We start from the raw sequence: 12,159 nt of genomic DNA, 5'->3' as shown, positions 1-12,159 counted from the left end.
GACAATGATGGCTTCATGGTCACTTTTAAAAAAAATTGATTCATTTTAAAATCTGAAAATAAAAGCTGGTAATTTTTTTTATATAAACTGAATTCAAATTCTCAAACTGCTATGTATGAATTTTGTAGCCCTGGAGGATTGGAAAGGGCTGATCCTAGCACTGTTGTTTTATTAGTGAATAAACCCTAAATTAGAACACTAAAACACACTCGTATCCAGAAATTAATGGGAACATTAATTTCAACTTTACGTGGCCATCAAGGCTCCCTGCGTTCCTCCAATTCTGGCCTCTTGTGCATCCACGATTTTAATCGCTCCACCATTGGCAGCCGTGCCTACAGCTGCATCTGCCCTAAGCTCTGGAATTCCCTTCCTAAACCTCTCCTGCCTCTCTACCCCTCTCTCCTCCTTTAAGATGCTCCTTAAAATCTACCTCTTTGTCCAAGCTTTGTCACCTGTCCCAATATCTCCTTATGATGGTTCGATGTCAAATTTTGTTTGATAATCGCTCCTGTAAAATGCTTTGGGAAGTTGTACTATGTTAAAGGCGCTATTTAAATGTAAGTTGTTAAGTGGCTCTCAGAAAAACAAAAAGCTTGGCTATTTCTGGCTTTGAGGATTAATTTGAAGATGGGGAGAGGGGAGTTTAGAATTGGAGAGTTTAGTACCATGACACCCAAACACTCAAATAATTCAAACAGGGAAAATATAGTACTTTGAGAATTTGAATTCAGTTTAAAAATAATCTAGAAATAAAAGCTGGCATCAGAAAAAATAAAATGACCATGAAGCTACTGGATGGTTATAAAAAAAAAACTGGTTCACTATGTAAGGTCATGGGACCCCAATTTGTATACTGTAATGAGGCTCCTGCTTGCTTCTGCCTTAATGGCCCTAGGAAAATGGCGGCAACTGGGATTAGAGCTGGAAGGACCATATTTTTTTCTTACCTGCCTCTGTTGTCTTCGTGTTGGTGTTTGTGCCTCTACCTCTCTCGTTATGCTTTGATCTCTCAGTTACTCCTTTTTGTCTCTGTCCTCTTCTGCTTCATTCTCTGTCCCTTTCTTTTGGGGTAGGAGGTGGAAAGACGTTCTATGGAAGGGAGCTGTTCAGAGCTGCAGTTCCTGGTGGGGGTGCAGGGAAAGTGCAGTTTGTAGCCCATGGCAGCTCTCTTTCCATCCCTTTGTCCCATCAGCAACAACTTGCATTTATATAAACACCTTTAAAGTAGGAAATGGTCCCAATGGGCTTCACAGAGGCATAACCAAGATAAATGGACACCAAGCCAAAGGTGGAGCTGTTAGGAGCGGTGACCAAATATTTGGTCAAAGAGGTGGGTTTTAAAGGAGAAGTCGGAGATGAAGAGGTGGAGGGATTTAGGGAGGGAGTTCCAGAGCATGGGGCCTAGACAGCTGAAGGCACAGCTGCCAATGGCAGGGGGAGGAGGCATACAAGACCAGGAATGAAGAGTTCGGGGCTGGGGGAGGGGTTGGGCTGGAGGAGGTTAGAGAGGTAGGGAGAGGCGAGGCTATGAAGGGATTTAAGTTATCTGATAATTTTTAAAGCACTAAATTTGTTATTTATATTGCTTAATCAAAAATTAAATGTCAATGATTTGAGAGTGTTAAACACGGCTTTCAATTATTCATAGACTATATTGTTAAACCCCATTTGAGTTGTTTACCGGTGCCACATCCTTGTTTAAAGAGGAATTAGTACCATTGGATTTAAATCCTTTTTGGAAAAGCAGTGGAAAAAAATATGGAAGCAGGATTTCCCCAATGGGTCAGAGATAAAATCACCGTCTCAGGGCCATGCAGCCGAGGAACATCCCAGGTTTGATCTCCAGTCTGCACCTCAGCCAAGGCAACCATAGGAGGGGCTAAAATTGGCCACGACATTCAGTCAGGATTTCCCTTGCTTGCTGCCAAGAGTCATAAATGTACTATGTCCTCTTGAGCAAGGTATCAGGGGGTGATTGCTACCCATGGAACTGTACCCCAGTTGGGAGGGACAGTCAGCATCTACAGGAGGGACAAGGAGAAAAAGGAAAAGAAACACAATCTTTGAAGGGACATTGTCATCCTGCTGATTAACAGGTTTACTTTTAATGTTATATTTGTTATTTTAAATTTATAAAAATATAATCTTGTGAAAATTGCATTCCAACAGTTTGTGCCAATATAAGGGGTACTTTTGCACAGCTTCACTTACATTGTAGAGCCTTGCCAAATGGGATTGCCCGTTACAAGTTCAATCCTCATGGTGTTGACACCCGAGCACCAACTCACGCTTTCATCTAGGAGTGTAACCTTGCAGGATTACCCGTGTCGGTTCCAGTGTAGCTATCCCCAGTACTCAGTACGGCAGCTCCAAGAGCTTTTAATGCAAGAAATTCCTTGAACTGAACCCAAATGAAAACTCCACAAACTGGGGCCAACATTACTTTGCCTCCTCTAACTTTCCCGCCTCCTCTCTCCATTTGGGCTGATTCATTGCTGGAGTATAGTTCCACAGTGACCGTTATCCTCCAAGTGGCCATTCTTCACATCTAACCTGAGACAATGAGTCAGTAGATTATCCTGGTCACGCCCGTGGCTTATCAGTGTCTTCACCTGATATCCACAATATATCCACTTTCCAGAACAGGTCACTGAACAATGACACAACAGGAACTCTGGCTACTTTTCCCCCCTCCACAGACCATGATTAGCTCCAGCTGATATCAGCTAGTCCTCCAGTATCTGGAGTCATACCTGACACAAAAGGAAGGTGGCTGTGGTTGTTGGAGGCCTATCATCCCAGTTCCAGGTCATTGTTGCAGGAGTTCAGGGCAGTATCCTTGGCCCAACCATCTTCAGCTGCTTTATCAATGACCTTCCCTCCATCACAAGATCAGGACTGGGGCTGTTCACTGTCGATTCTAGTGTCCAGTTCCATTGACAACGCCTCAAATAAAGCAGGCCATGCCAGCCTACAGCAGGAATTGGATGACATTAAGTCTTAGATTGACAAGTGACAGGTGCAAGGTTCAAAACCCCTTTAGCACAAGACATTTGAAGGAAAGGGTTAACTGTGCCCCTTGTAATCAAATACATTTGAAAACTTACAAACCCGGTTCTATAGTAAACTGTGTTCTTGCAAATCCTGTTTTTCCCCTCAATGACGTTGATGGCATTGGAGAAGTCGGAGTTTCGGGATCGAAGACATTGTACTGCAGATAGATATCTAGATTATTAAATAAATAAGATAGATGGATAATATTGAGCTCAGAGCATTGTCAGGCTTTCAAAACACATCGGCCTTTGGAAGCACAAGCTTTTCAACACAGCAGGGGGTCATGTAAGAAAAGGCAACAAGGACATAGGTCAAAGGCTTCGATCAGGAAAGCAATGATAGATGTGAAAGAAGCAGGGGCGTCTCATTCCTATCTGGTAATCTGTTCAGCAGAACTGGGATTTGTAAAACATCAAATAGTATTGCACACAGCACATGGTCAAATGGTATAAAGAATGGATTTGAAGCCACTGAAGCAATCAAAATTGGAGACGTCGAGACCGTTAAGAATGTCTGTGCATAGCAATGAAATGGGCTATCTCAACATGAAAGGCCATAAACAGAGACAGTAAAGGGGTCTTTTACGTTCCATGGTTCGAGCACATGGTCCTTTCTACAAAAAGGGTCTCCAGTCACATGATCAAAGCCTAAACTGTCAATCATTGAGACATAGCAACAGGGAGCGATTGGACAAAAAGAATGACACTTCCCAATCCTACGTTCTATTGGTAAAAAACAATATAAAAAAGACAGAAGAACAGGCTCTTCACTGCAATCGAACGTCACACAAGACCACCTCAAGTTCTGAAGAGCTGATCAACCTTCAGGCCCGATGAGCAAAATCCTTGATTTAAAGGTTGTATATGTATTAATGATCTGCCTGATGTGTGTATGAATTGTTAAATCATTACATAATAACATTGCAAATTATTAAGTGTATAATGGGATTTTATAGAGGAAAGCCATATGTATCGTTTGATTTTGTTTCATGAATGCTTAAATGAATATTAAATAATTATTTTTGATTAACGAAACTACTGAGCGAGAGTGAGGGCGACTTTCTTTGCTTGACTGTTCACCAGTTCCAAGAATCACAGGAAATAAGGCATACCCTACACAGGTAACATTCGCACCACGCAAGTGACCATCTCTAACATGAAAAGGCTCAGCCACCTCCCCTTACCTTCAGTGGCATCACAGTCAACATCCTGAGGGTCACCACTGACCAGACGGTTAACTGTACCAGCAGATAAACAGGATAAGAGCAGGGCAGAGGCTGTATGGGTGCAGCTGCAACACTCAAAAGTGTGACAACATTCAGGACAGAGCCGTCCGCTTGATCAACGCCTCCATCACTGGACTCAATATCCACCCCCTCCACCACCGGTGCATTGTGGCTGCAGTATGTACAATGCACAGTATGCACCGCAGCAACTTACCAAGTTTGCTTCGACAGCACCTGCCAATCCCTTGACGTCTACCACCAAGATGGACAAGAGCAACAAGATCATGAGAACACCATCACCTCCAAGTTCTCCTTCAAGTCACATCATCCTGACTTAGAATCTGTTATGCTGCACCTGTTGCATACCCAGTGGGCACTTAGAGGAAAATCAGACCTTACTTTATTTTTCCCACCTCTTTTTCCATCAATTATCTGGTGAGTGGAATCTTAATGGGGTTGGTGCTTTGATCCCTATAGTTTCAAATATACAGAAAATGACTTGGATATTGAAACTAGATAGAAGACTCTCAAATCTGCTGATAACAAAATGGAAACAGAGTTGGGAGCAAAAGATTTCCAGAATAAGAATGCAATTGGGCAGAGAAATGGCAATTGAAACTAAACAGTGATGAATCAAAATGCTTGCATATTGGTCATAAGAATGAGTATCATAACCAATTCAATCCCATTCATTAGAGATCTGGGTTCCCCCCTTCGATATCTGCACAATGTGATGAAGGGATTAAAAAAACAAGGCTACGGACCAAATGCTGGAATATGGGATTAGATTAGACAGGGCTTGATGGCCGGCGCGGACACGATGGGCCGAAGGGCCTCTATCCGTGCTGTATAACTATGACTCTAATACTGGGGTATGTAAACCAGAACAGTAGAGTACAAGTCATGCTGGCACTTTACAATATATTGGTCAAACTCACTGGTGTGCCAAATCATGCCACAAAAAGCAGATACAAGCTTAGAGAGGGTGCAGGGAAGAACAACAATTCTGATCCTGGTTGTAAAGTCGGCAAACCAATCATGGATTCGCAAGTGTTAGCAACATTGGTTATGTCCAGTATCTCTTTTACAGTGACTGAATAAGTTAAATTCAGCTTATTATATGGAATTCATGGATTTTTTTTTATTGCCGTTTTGGGATTGAATTCTGCTATTCCATTCATTTTCCCCATGAAAATTAAAGCAGCAGGCTTGGCTATGCCTTCGCCTTCATAATTAGGAGGCAAGACAAAGTTAATTTAAATGGACATCAATTTCATGAAAAACTGTTTGTAAAGGCATGAGTCGAAGTCTGCCAAATATAATGAAATAAAGTGTAAAATAATCTGCCTCTATCCCATTGAAGGCCGCACACATCTCGTCTTATATTCTGGAACTAAAAGAAGTTTGGTAAAAATCAGTGTGTCTTTTAACTTTTGTGCTGTTTCTATAAAAATAAATGAAATCGTGCCATGGGTTTTTTTATTAAAAAAAAACAGGGGAGTTCTCCCCAATGTCCTGTCCAATATATAGCCCTCGTCCAAAAATCACAAACAGATTACCTGATCATTTATCTTATTGATGTTTGTGGGACCTTGCTGTGCGCAAATTGGCTGCCGTGTTTCCAACATTACAACAGTGACTGCACTTCAAAAAGTACTTCATTGGCTGTAAAGCTCTTTGGGACGTCCTAAGGTCATGCAAAGTGCTATATAAATGCAAGTTCTTTCTTTTCTATTTACGGTGTCAGCTTGGCTGAGTTGGGAGCACTCTCTCTTCAGAGAGAGAATTTTATGGGTTCAATCTGTACCATGTGATACAGTAAATGAAGGAAGGGGAAAGAGCATCAGGGCCACCAATACTCTGTCCACTTTTGCACTACCCTCCCCAACTGCTATTGATGCTAAATCCTTGAGGAGCATGGGACTAATTCCAAGATAAACTTAATGCGTCTGTTTGGGAGACTCCTCCATGCAACCTCCAGAAGACCATGGTTATTCACAACATCACGAGAAGTAATAAACACAGAAAATGCTGGAAACACTCAAAGTCAGGCAGCATCTGTGGAGAAACAAACGGTTAAGGTTTCAGGTCGATGACCCTTCGTCAGATGAAAGGTCATCGACCTGAAAGGTTAACTTTTTCTCAGCTGCCTGGCTTGCTGAGTATTGCCAGCATTTTCTGTTTTATTTCAGATTTCCAGCATCTGCAGCATTTTGCTTTTGACTAGATCAAGGTGAGTGCCGCCCCATATCAATGTGCTCTCAAGTCCTTTTTTTAAAAAAAAGGCTATACCTTCCCCAAATAGATAGATAAGGAAACACCCCAGATAAGAAAATGTACACGTGAGCCGTTAACTATGCACATCAGATGTGGTTCACAATGAGATTTCCATGCATGCCCAGGGGTAGAGATATTGGGTGAAGTAGAAGGAGGGGGGGGGGGGGGGGGGGGGGGGAGACATTGGGTGAAGTCGACGGAGGGGGGGGTGGAGACATTGGGTGAAGTCGACGGAGAGGGGGGTGGAGACATTGGGTGAAGTCGACGGAGAGGGGGGTGGAGACATTGGGTGAAGTCGACGGAGAGGGGGGTGGAGACATTGGGTGAAGTCGACGGAGAGGGGGGTGGAGACATTGGGTGAAGTCGACGGAGAGGGGGGTGGAGACATTGGGTGAAGTCGACGGAGAGGGGGGTGGAGACATTGGGTGAAGTCGACGGAGAGGGGGGTGGAGACATTGGGTGAAGTCGACGGAGAGGGGGGGTGGAGACATTGGGTGAAGTCGACGGAGAGGGGGGTGGAGACATTGGGTGAAGTCGACGGAGAGGGGGGTGGAGACATTGGGTGAAGTCGACGGAGAGGGGGGGTGGAGACATTGGGTGAAGTCGACGGAGAGGGGGGTGGAGACATTGGGTGAAGTCGACGGAGAGGGGGGTGGAGACATTGGGTGAAGTCGACGGAGAGGGGGGTGGAGACATTGGGTGAAGTCGACGGAGAGGGGGGTGGAGACATTGGGTGAAGTCGACGGAGAGGGGGGTGGAGACATTGGGTGAAGTCGACGGAGAGGGGGGTGGAGACATTGGGTGAAGTCGACGGAGAGGGGGGTGGAGACATTGGGTGAAGTCGACGGAGAGGGGGGTGGAGACATTGGGTGAAGTCGACGGAGAGGGGGGTGGAGACATTGGGTGAAGTCGACGGAGAGGGGGGTGGAGACATTGGGTGAAGTCGACGGAGAGGGGGGGTGGAGACATTGGGTGAAGTCGACGGAGAGGGGGGTGGAGACATTGGGTGAAGTCGACGGAGAGGGGGGTGGAGACATTGGGTGAAGTCGACGGAGAGGGGGGTGGAGACATTGGGTGAAGTCGACGGAGAGGGGGGTGGAGACATTGGGTGAAGTCGACGGAGAGGGGGGTGGAGACATTGGGTGAAGTCGACGGAGAGGGGGGTGGAGACATTGGGTGAAGTCGACGGAGAGGGGGGTGGAGACATTGGGTGAAGTCGACGGAGAGGGGGGTGGAGACATTGGGTGAAGTCGACGGAGAGGGGGGTGGAGACATTGGGTGAAGTCGACGGAGAGGGGGGTGGAGACATTGGGTGAAGTCGACGGAGAGGGGGGTGGAGACATTGGGTGAAGTCGACGGAGAGGGGGGTGGAGACATTGGGTGAAGTCGACGGAGAGGGGGGTGGAGACATTGGGTGAAGTCGACGGAGAGGGGGGTGGAGACATTGGGTGAAGTCGACGGAGAGGGGGGTGGAGACATTGGGTGAAGTCGACGGAGAGGGGGGTGGAGACATTGGGTGAAGTCGACGGAGAGGGGGGTGGAGACATTGGGTGAAGTCGACGGAGAGGGGGGTGGAGACATTGGGTGAAGTCGACGGAGAGGGGGGTGGAGACATTGGGTGAAGTCGACGGAGAGGGGGGTGGAGACATTGGGTGAAGTCGACGGAGAGGGGGGTGGAGATGATATTGGGTGAAATCGATGGAGAGGGGGGTGGAGATGATATTGGGTGAAGTCGATGGAGAGGGGGGTGGAGATGATATTGGGTGAAGTCGATGGAGAGGGGGGTGGAGATGATATTGGGTGAAGTCGATGGAGAGGGGTCGAGATGATATTGGGTGAAGTCGATGGAGAGGGGTGGAGATGATATTGGGTGAAGTAGATGGAGAGGGGTGGAGATATTGGGTGAAGTCGATGGAGAGGGGGGTGGAGATGATATTGGGTGAAGTCGATGGAGAGAGGGGTGGAGATGATATTGGGTGAAGTCGATGGAGAGGGGGGTGGAGATATTGGGTGATGTCGATGGAGAGGGGTGGAGATGATATTGGGTGAAGTCGATGGAGAGAGGGGTGGAGATGATATTGGGTGAAGTCGATGGAGAGCGGGGTGGAGATGATATTGGGTGAAGTCGATGGAGAGGGGGGTGGAGATATTGGGTGAAGTCGATGGAGAGGGGGGTGGAGATATTGGGTGAAGTCGATGGAGAGGGGGGTGGAGATATTGGGTGAAGTCGATGGAGAGGGGGGTGGAGATATTGGGTGAAGTCGATGGAGAGAGGGGTGGAGATGATATTGGGTGAAGTCGATGGAGAGAGGGGGTGGAGATGATATTAGGTGAAGTCGATGGAGAGGGGGGTGGAGATGATATTGGGTGAAGTCGATGGAGAGGGGGGTGGAGATGATATTGGGTGAAGTCGATGGAGAGAGGGGTGCAGACATTGGGTGAAGTCGATGGAGAGGGGTGCAGACATTGGGTGAAGTCGATGGAGAGGGGGGCTGGAGATGATATCGGGTGAAGTCGATGGAGAGGGGGGGTGGAGATGATATCGGGTGAAGTCGATGGAGAGGGGGGGTGGAGATATTGGGTGAAGTAGATGGGGGGGGGGGTGGAAGGTGGAGATATTGGGTGAAGTAGATGGAGAGAGAGAGGGGTGGAGATATTGGGTGAAGTAGATGGGGGCGGGGGGAGGTGGAGATATTGGGTGAAGTCGATGGAGAGAGAGGGGTGGAGATATTGGGTGAAGTAGATGGGGAGGTGGAGATATTGGGTGAAGTAGATTGGGGGGGGGGGGGGGGAGGTGGAGATATTGGGTGAAGTAGATGGAGAGAGAGGGGTGGAGATATTGGGTGAAGTAGATGGGGAGGGGGGGGGAAGAGGTGGAGATATTGGGTCAAGTAGATTGGGGGGGGGGGGGAGGTGGAGGTGGAGATATTGGGTGAAGTCGATGGGGAGGTGGAGATATTGGGTGAAGTAGATGGAGAGAGGGGTGGAGACATTGGGTGAAGTAGATGGAGAGTGGGGTGGAGACATTGGGTGAAGTAGATGGAGAGAGGGGTGGAGACATTGGGTGAAGCAGATGGAGAGAGGGGTGGAGACATTGGGTGAAGCAGATGGAGAGGGGGGTGGAGACATTGGGTGAAGTAGATGTGGGGGGGGGGGGGGGGGGAAGGTGGAGACATTGGGTGAAGTCGATGGGGAGGTGGAGATATTGGGTGAAGTAGATGGAGAGAGAGGGGTGGAGACATTGGGTGAAGTAGATGTGGGGGGGGGGGGGGGGGAAGGAGGAGACATTGGGTGAAGTCGATGGGGAGGTGGAGATATTGGGTGAAGTAGATGGAGAGAGGGGTGGAGACATTGGGTGAAGTCGATGGAGAGTGGGGTGGAGACATTGGGTGAAGTCGATGGAGAGTGGGGTGGAGACATTGGGTGAAGTCGATGGAGAGAGGGGTGGAGACATTGGGTGAAGCAGATGGAGAGGGGGGTGGAGACATTGGGTGAAGTAGATGTGGGGGAGAGGGGGGTGGAGACATTGGGTGAAGTAGATGTGGGGGGGGGGAAGGTGGAGACATTGGGTGAAGTCGATGGGGAGGTGGAGATATTGGGTGAAGTAGATGGAGAGAGGGGTGGAGACATTGGGTGAAGTAGATGGAGAGGGGTGGAGACATTGGGTGAAGTAGATGGAGAGGGGTGGAGACATTGGGTGAAGTAGATGGAGAGGGGTGGAGACATTGGGTGAAGTAGATGGAGAGGGGTGGAGACATTGGGTGAAGTAGATGGAGAGGGGTGGAGACATTGGGTGAAGTAGATGGAGAGGGGTGGAGACATTGGGTGAAGTAGATGGAGAGAGGGGTGGAGACATTGGGTGAAGTAGATGGAGAGAGGGGTGGAGACATTGGGTGAAGTAGATGGAGAGAGGGGTGGAGACATTGGGTGAAGTAGATGGAGAGAGGGGTGGAGACATTGGGTGAAGTAGATGGAGAGAGGGGTGGAGACATTGGGTGAAGTAGATGGAGAGAGGGGTGGAGACATTGGGTGAAGTAGATGGAGAGAGGGGTGGAGACATTGGGTGAAGTAGATGGAGAGGGGTGGAGACATTGGGTGAAGTAGATGGAGAGAGGGGTGGAGACATTGGGTGAAGTAGATGGAGAGAGGGGTGGAGACATTGGGTGAAGTAGATGGAGAGGGGTGGAGACATTGGGTGAAGTAGATGGAGAGAGAGGTGGAGACATTGGGTGAAGTAGATGGAGAGAGGGGTGGAGACATTGGGTGAAGTAGATGGAGAGAGAGGTAGTTGCCCAGCAGAGGGAGACTGAATCCAAAACGCTGCAGGAAATTCAAAGTTGGATCGAAAGTTGAGTAAAAGGAGAAATCCTTGAGCCCAACCCACCGCACGCCCCACGGTACCGGGGAGCCGGACTATTGCTCGGCCGGCCAGCACAGAGGTCGCTGCTCGGAGCCCGGGCGTTGTTTTGGGATCCAGGTGAGCGCGCGCTCAGGTGAGGGTCAGAGGGACAAGTTGACGGAGCCCCGAACAACCACCAAACCACAACAGCGGCGGGGGGGGGGGGGGGGCAGAAACTTTCCGGTGGCAGGTAGGGATCCGGATTGAATGTTCCTCTCGAGGCTTCTCGGTACCTGGGGCGCGAGGAGTTAAGGCGCGAGTTACTCGGACATTTCCAGGGCACTTTCCAAGTGCGAAGTTACTCAACAAGGTGAGGCTGGGGGAGGGTGAGGGGGGTGAGGGAGGGGGAGGGTGAGGGGGGTGAGGCTGGGGGAGGGTGAGGGGGGTGAGGGGGGTGAGGCTGGGGGAGGGTGAGGGGGGTGAGGGTGAGGGGGGTGAGGCTGGGGGAGGGTGAGGGGGGTGAGGCTGGGGGAGGGTGAGGGGGGTGAGGCTCCTGAAACAACTTCTAAAGGTTGTTTTTTTGTCCCCCCCCACTGAAGATCCGAATGTTTTTGAAGTTAATCAACAAAGGATCTATATAAAAAGGGCGAAAATCAGGTTGGAATACTTTGAGAAAATGAGAATTCACGACCTGTGCTGTAACTATTCTAATGATTCCACGCTTCATTCCTAAAATCCTTAAGGCGTGAGATGTTATAGGGCCCAGTATCCACCTTTAAGACATACAGGTGACAAAGAATCGAAAAGTTTACCTGAAAGTAAAAGTCTCTCCGCTGTAGAACCAAAAACTTTTATCTCCTCCAAAGGAGCAAACTAGAATAAGTCTAGCTCCGGGGTGGGAAGGAGGAAGGAAGGAGAAGAGAAGGAACATTGTTGAGTACTTAAGTATACGTTGTAACTTTCTGGATGCCATCCATTAAATATTTTTGCTTTGGGATCACTCACCAGAAACGCTTGCCTCTTAACTAGCTTAGGGAAATTCCAGGTAAGATATTATTCCGGGACCCTACATTGGCTTATTCACGATGTGTATACACGAGTTATAAATGATGATTGGGGGGTAAAGAAGATAAAGAGGGGATCAATTTATGCTGGTTTTCTTCTGCCAAGTAGCCAGTGATTTGCAAGTATCTATCAATTGGCAAACTTCCCTCATTGAGAGCAATCAACCTGTAATTGTTTTCAGCACTCAGGGTCTCCC

General features: G+C 48.3%; 1 protein-coding gene and 1 long non-coding RNA gene across 5 annotated transcripts in view; one reads left to right on the top strand and one right to left on the bottom strand.

Moving 5' to 3' along the window:
- Nucleotides 1–11,798, bottom strand: part of LOC137334050 (uncharacterized) — a 38,126-nt gene extending 26,328 nt beyond the window's left edge. For 3 of the 4 annotated variants that reach the window (XR_010966048.1, XR_010966049.1, XR_010966047.1), the window contains exon 1: nucleotides 951–1,120. This is a non-coding gene — a long non-coding RNA (uncharacterized lncRNA). Of the gene's footprint in view, nucleotides 1–950; nucleotides 1,121–11,710 lie in introns of those variants that run through there. The other variant, XR_010966050.1, reaches the window with a different exon arrangement.
- Nucleotides 10,917–12,159, top strand: part of mst1rb (macrophage stimulating 1 receptor b) — a 120,426-nt gene continuing 119,183 nt past the window's right edge. Inside the window, exon 1 of the mRNA XM_067998479.1 lies at nucleotides 10,917–11,036. The gene's annotated coding sequence lies outside the window, so the exon portion shown is untranslated. The remainder of the gene's footprint in view (nucleotides 11,037–12,159) is intronic.

The sequence above is a fragment of the Heptranchias perlo genome, chromosome 17 (genome assembly GCF_035084215.1).
Source record: "Heptranchias perlo isolate sHepPer1 chromosome 17, sHepPer1.hap1, whole genome shotgun sequence".
Lineage (NCBI taxonomy): Eukaryota > Metazoa > Chordata > Chondrichthyes > Hexanchiformes > Hexanchidae > Heptranchias > Heptranchias perlo.
This window is presented reverse-complemented; position numbering and strand designations above follow the sequence as displayed.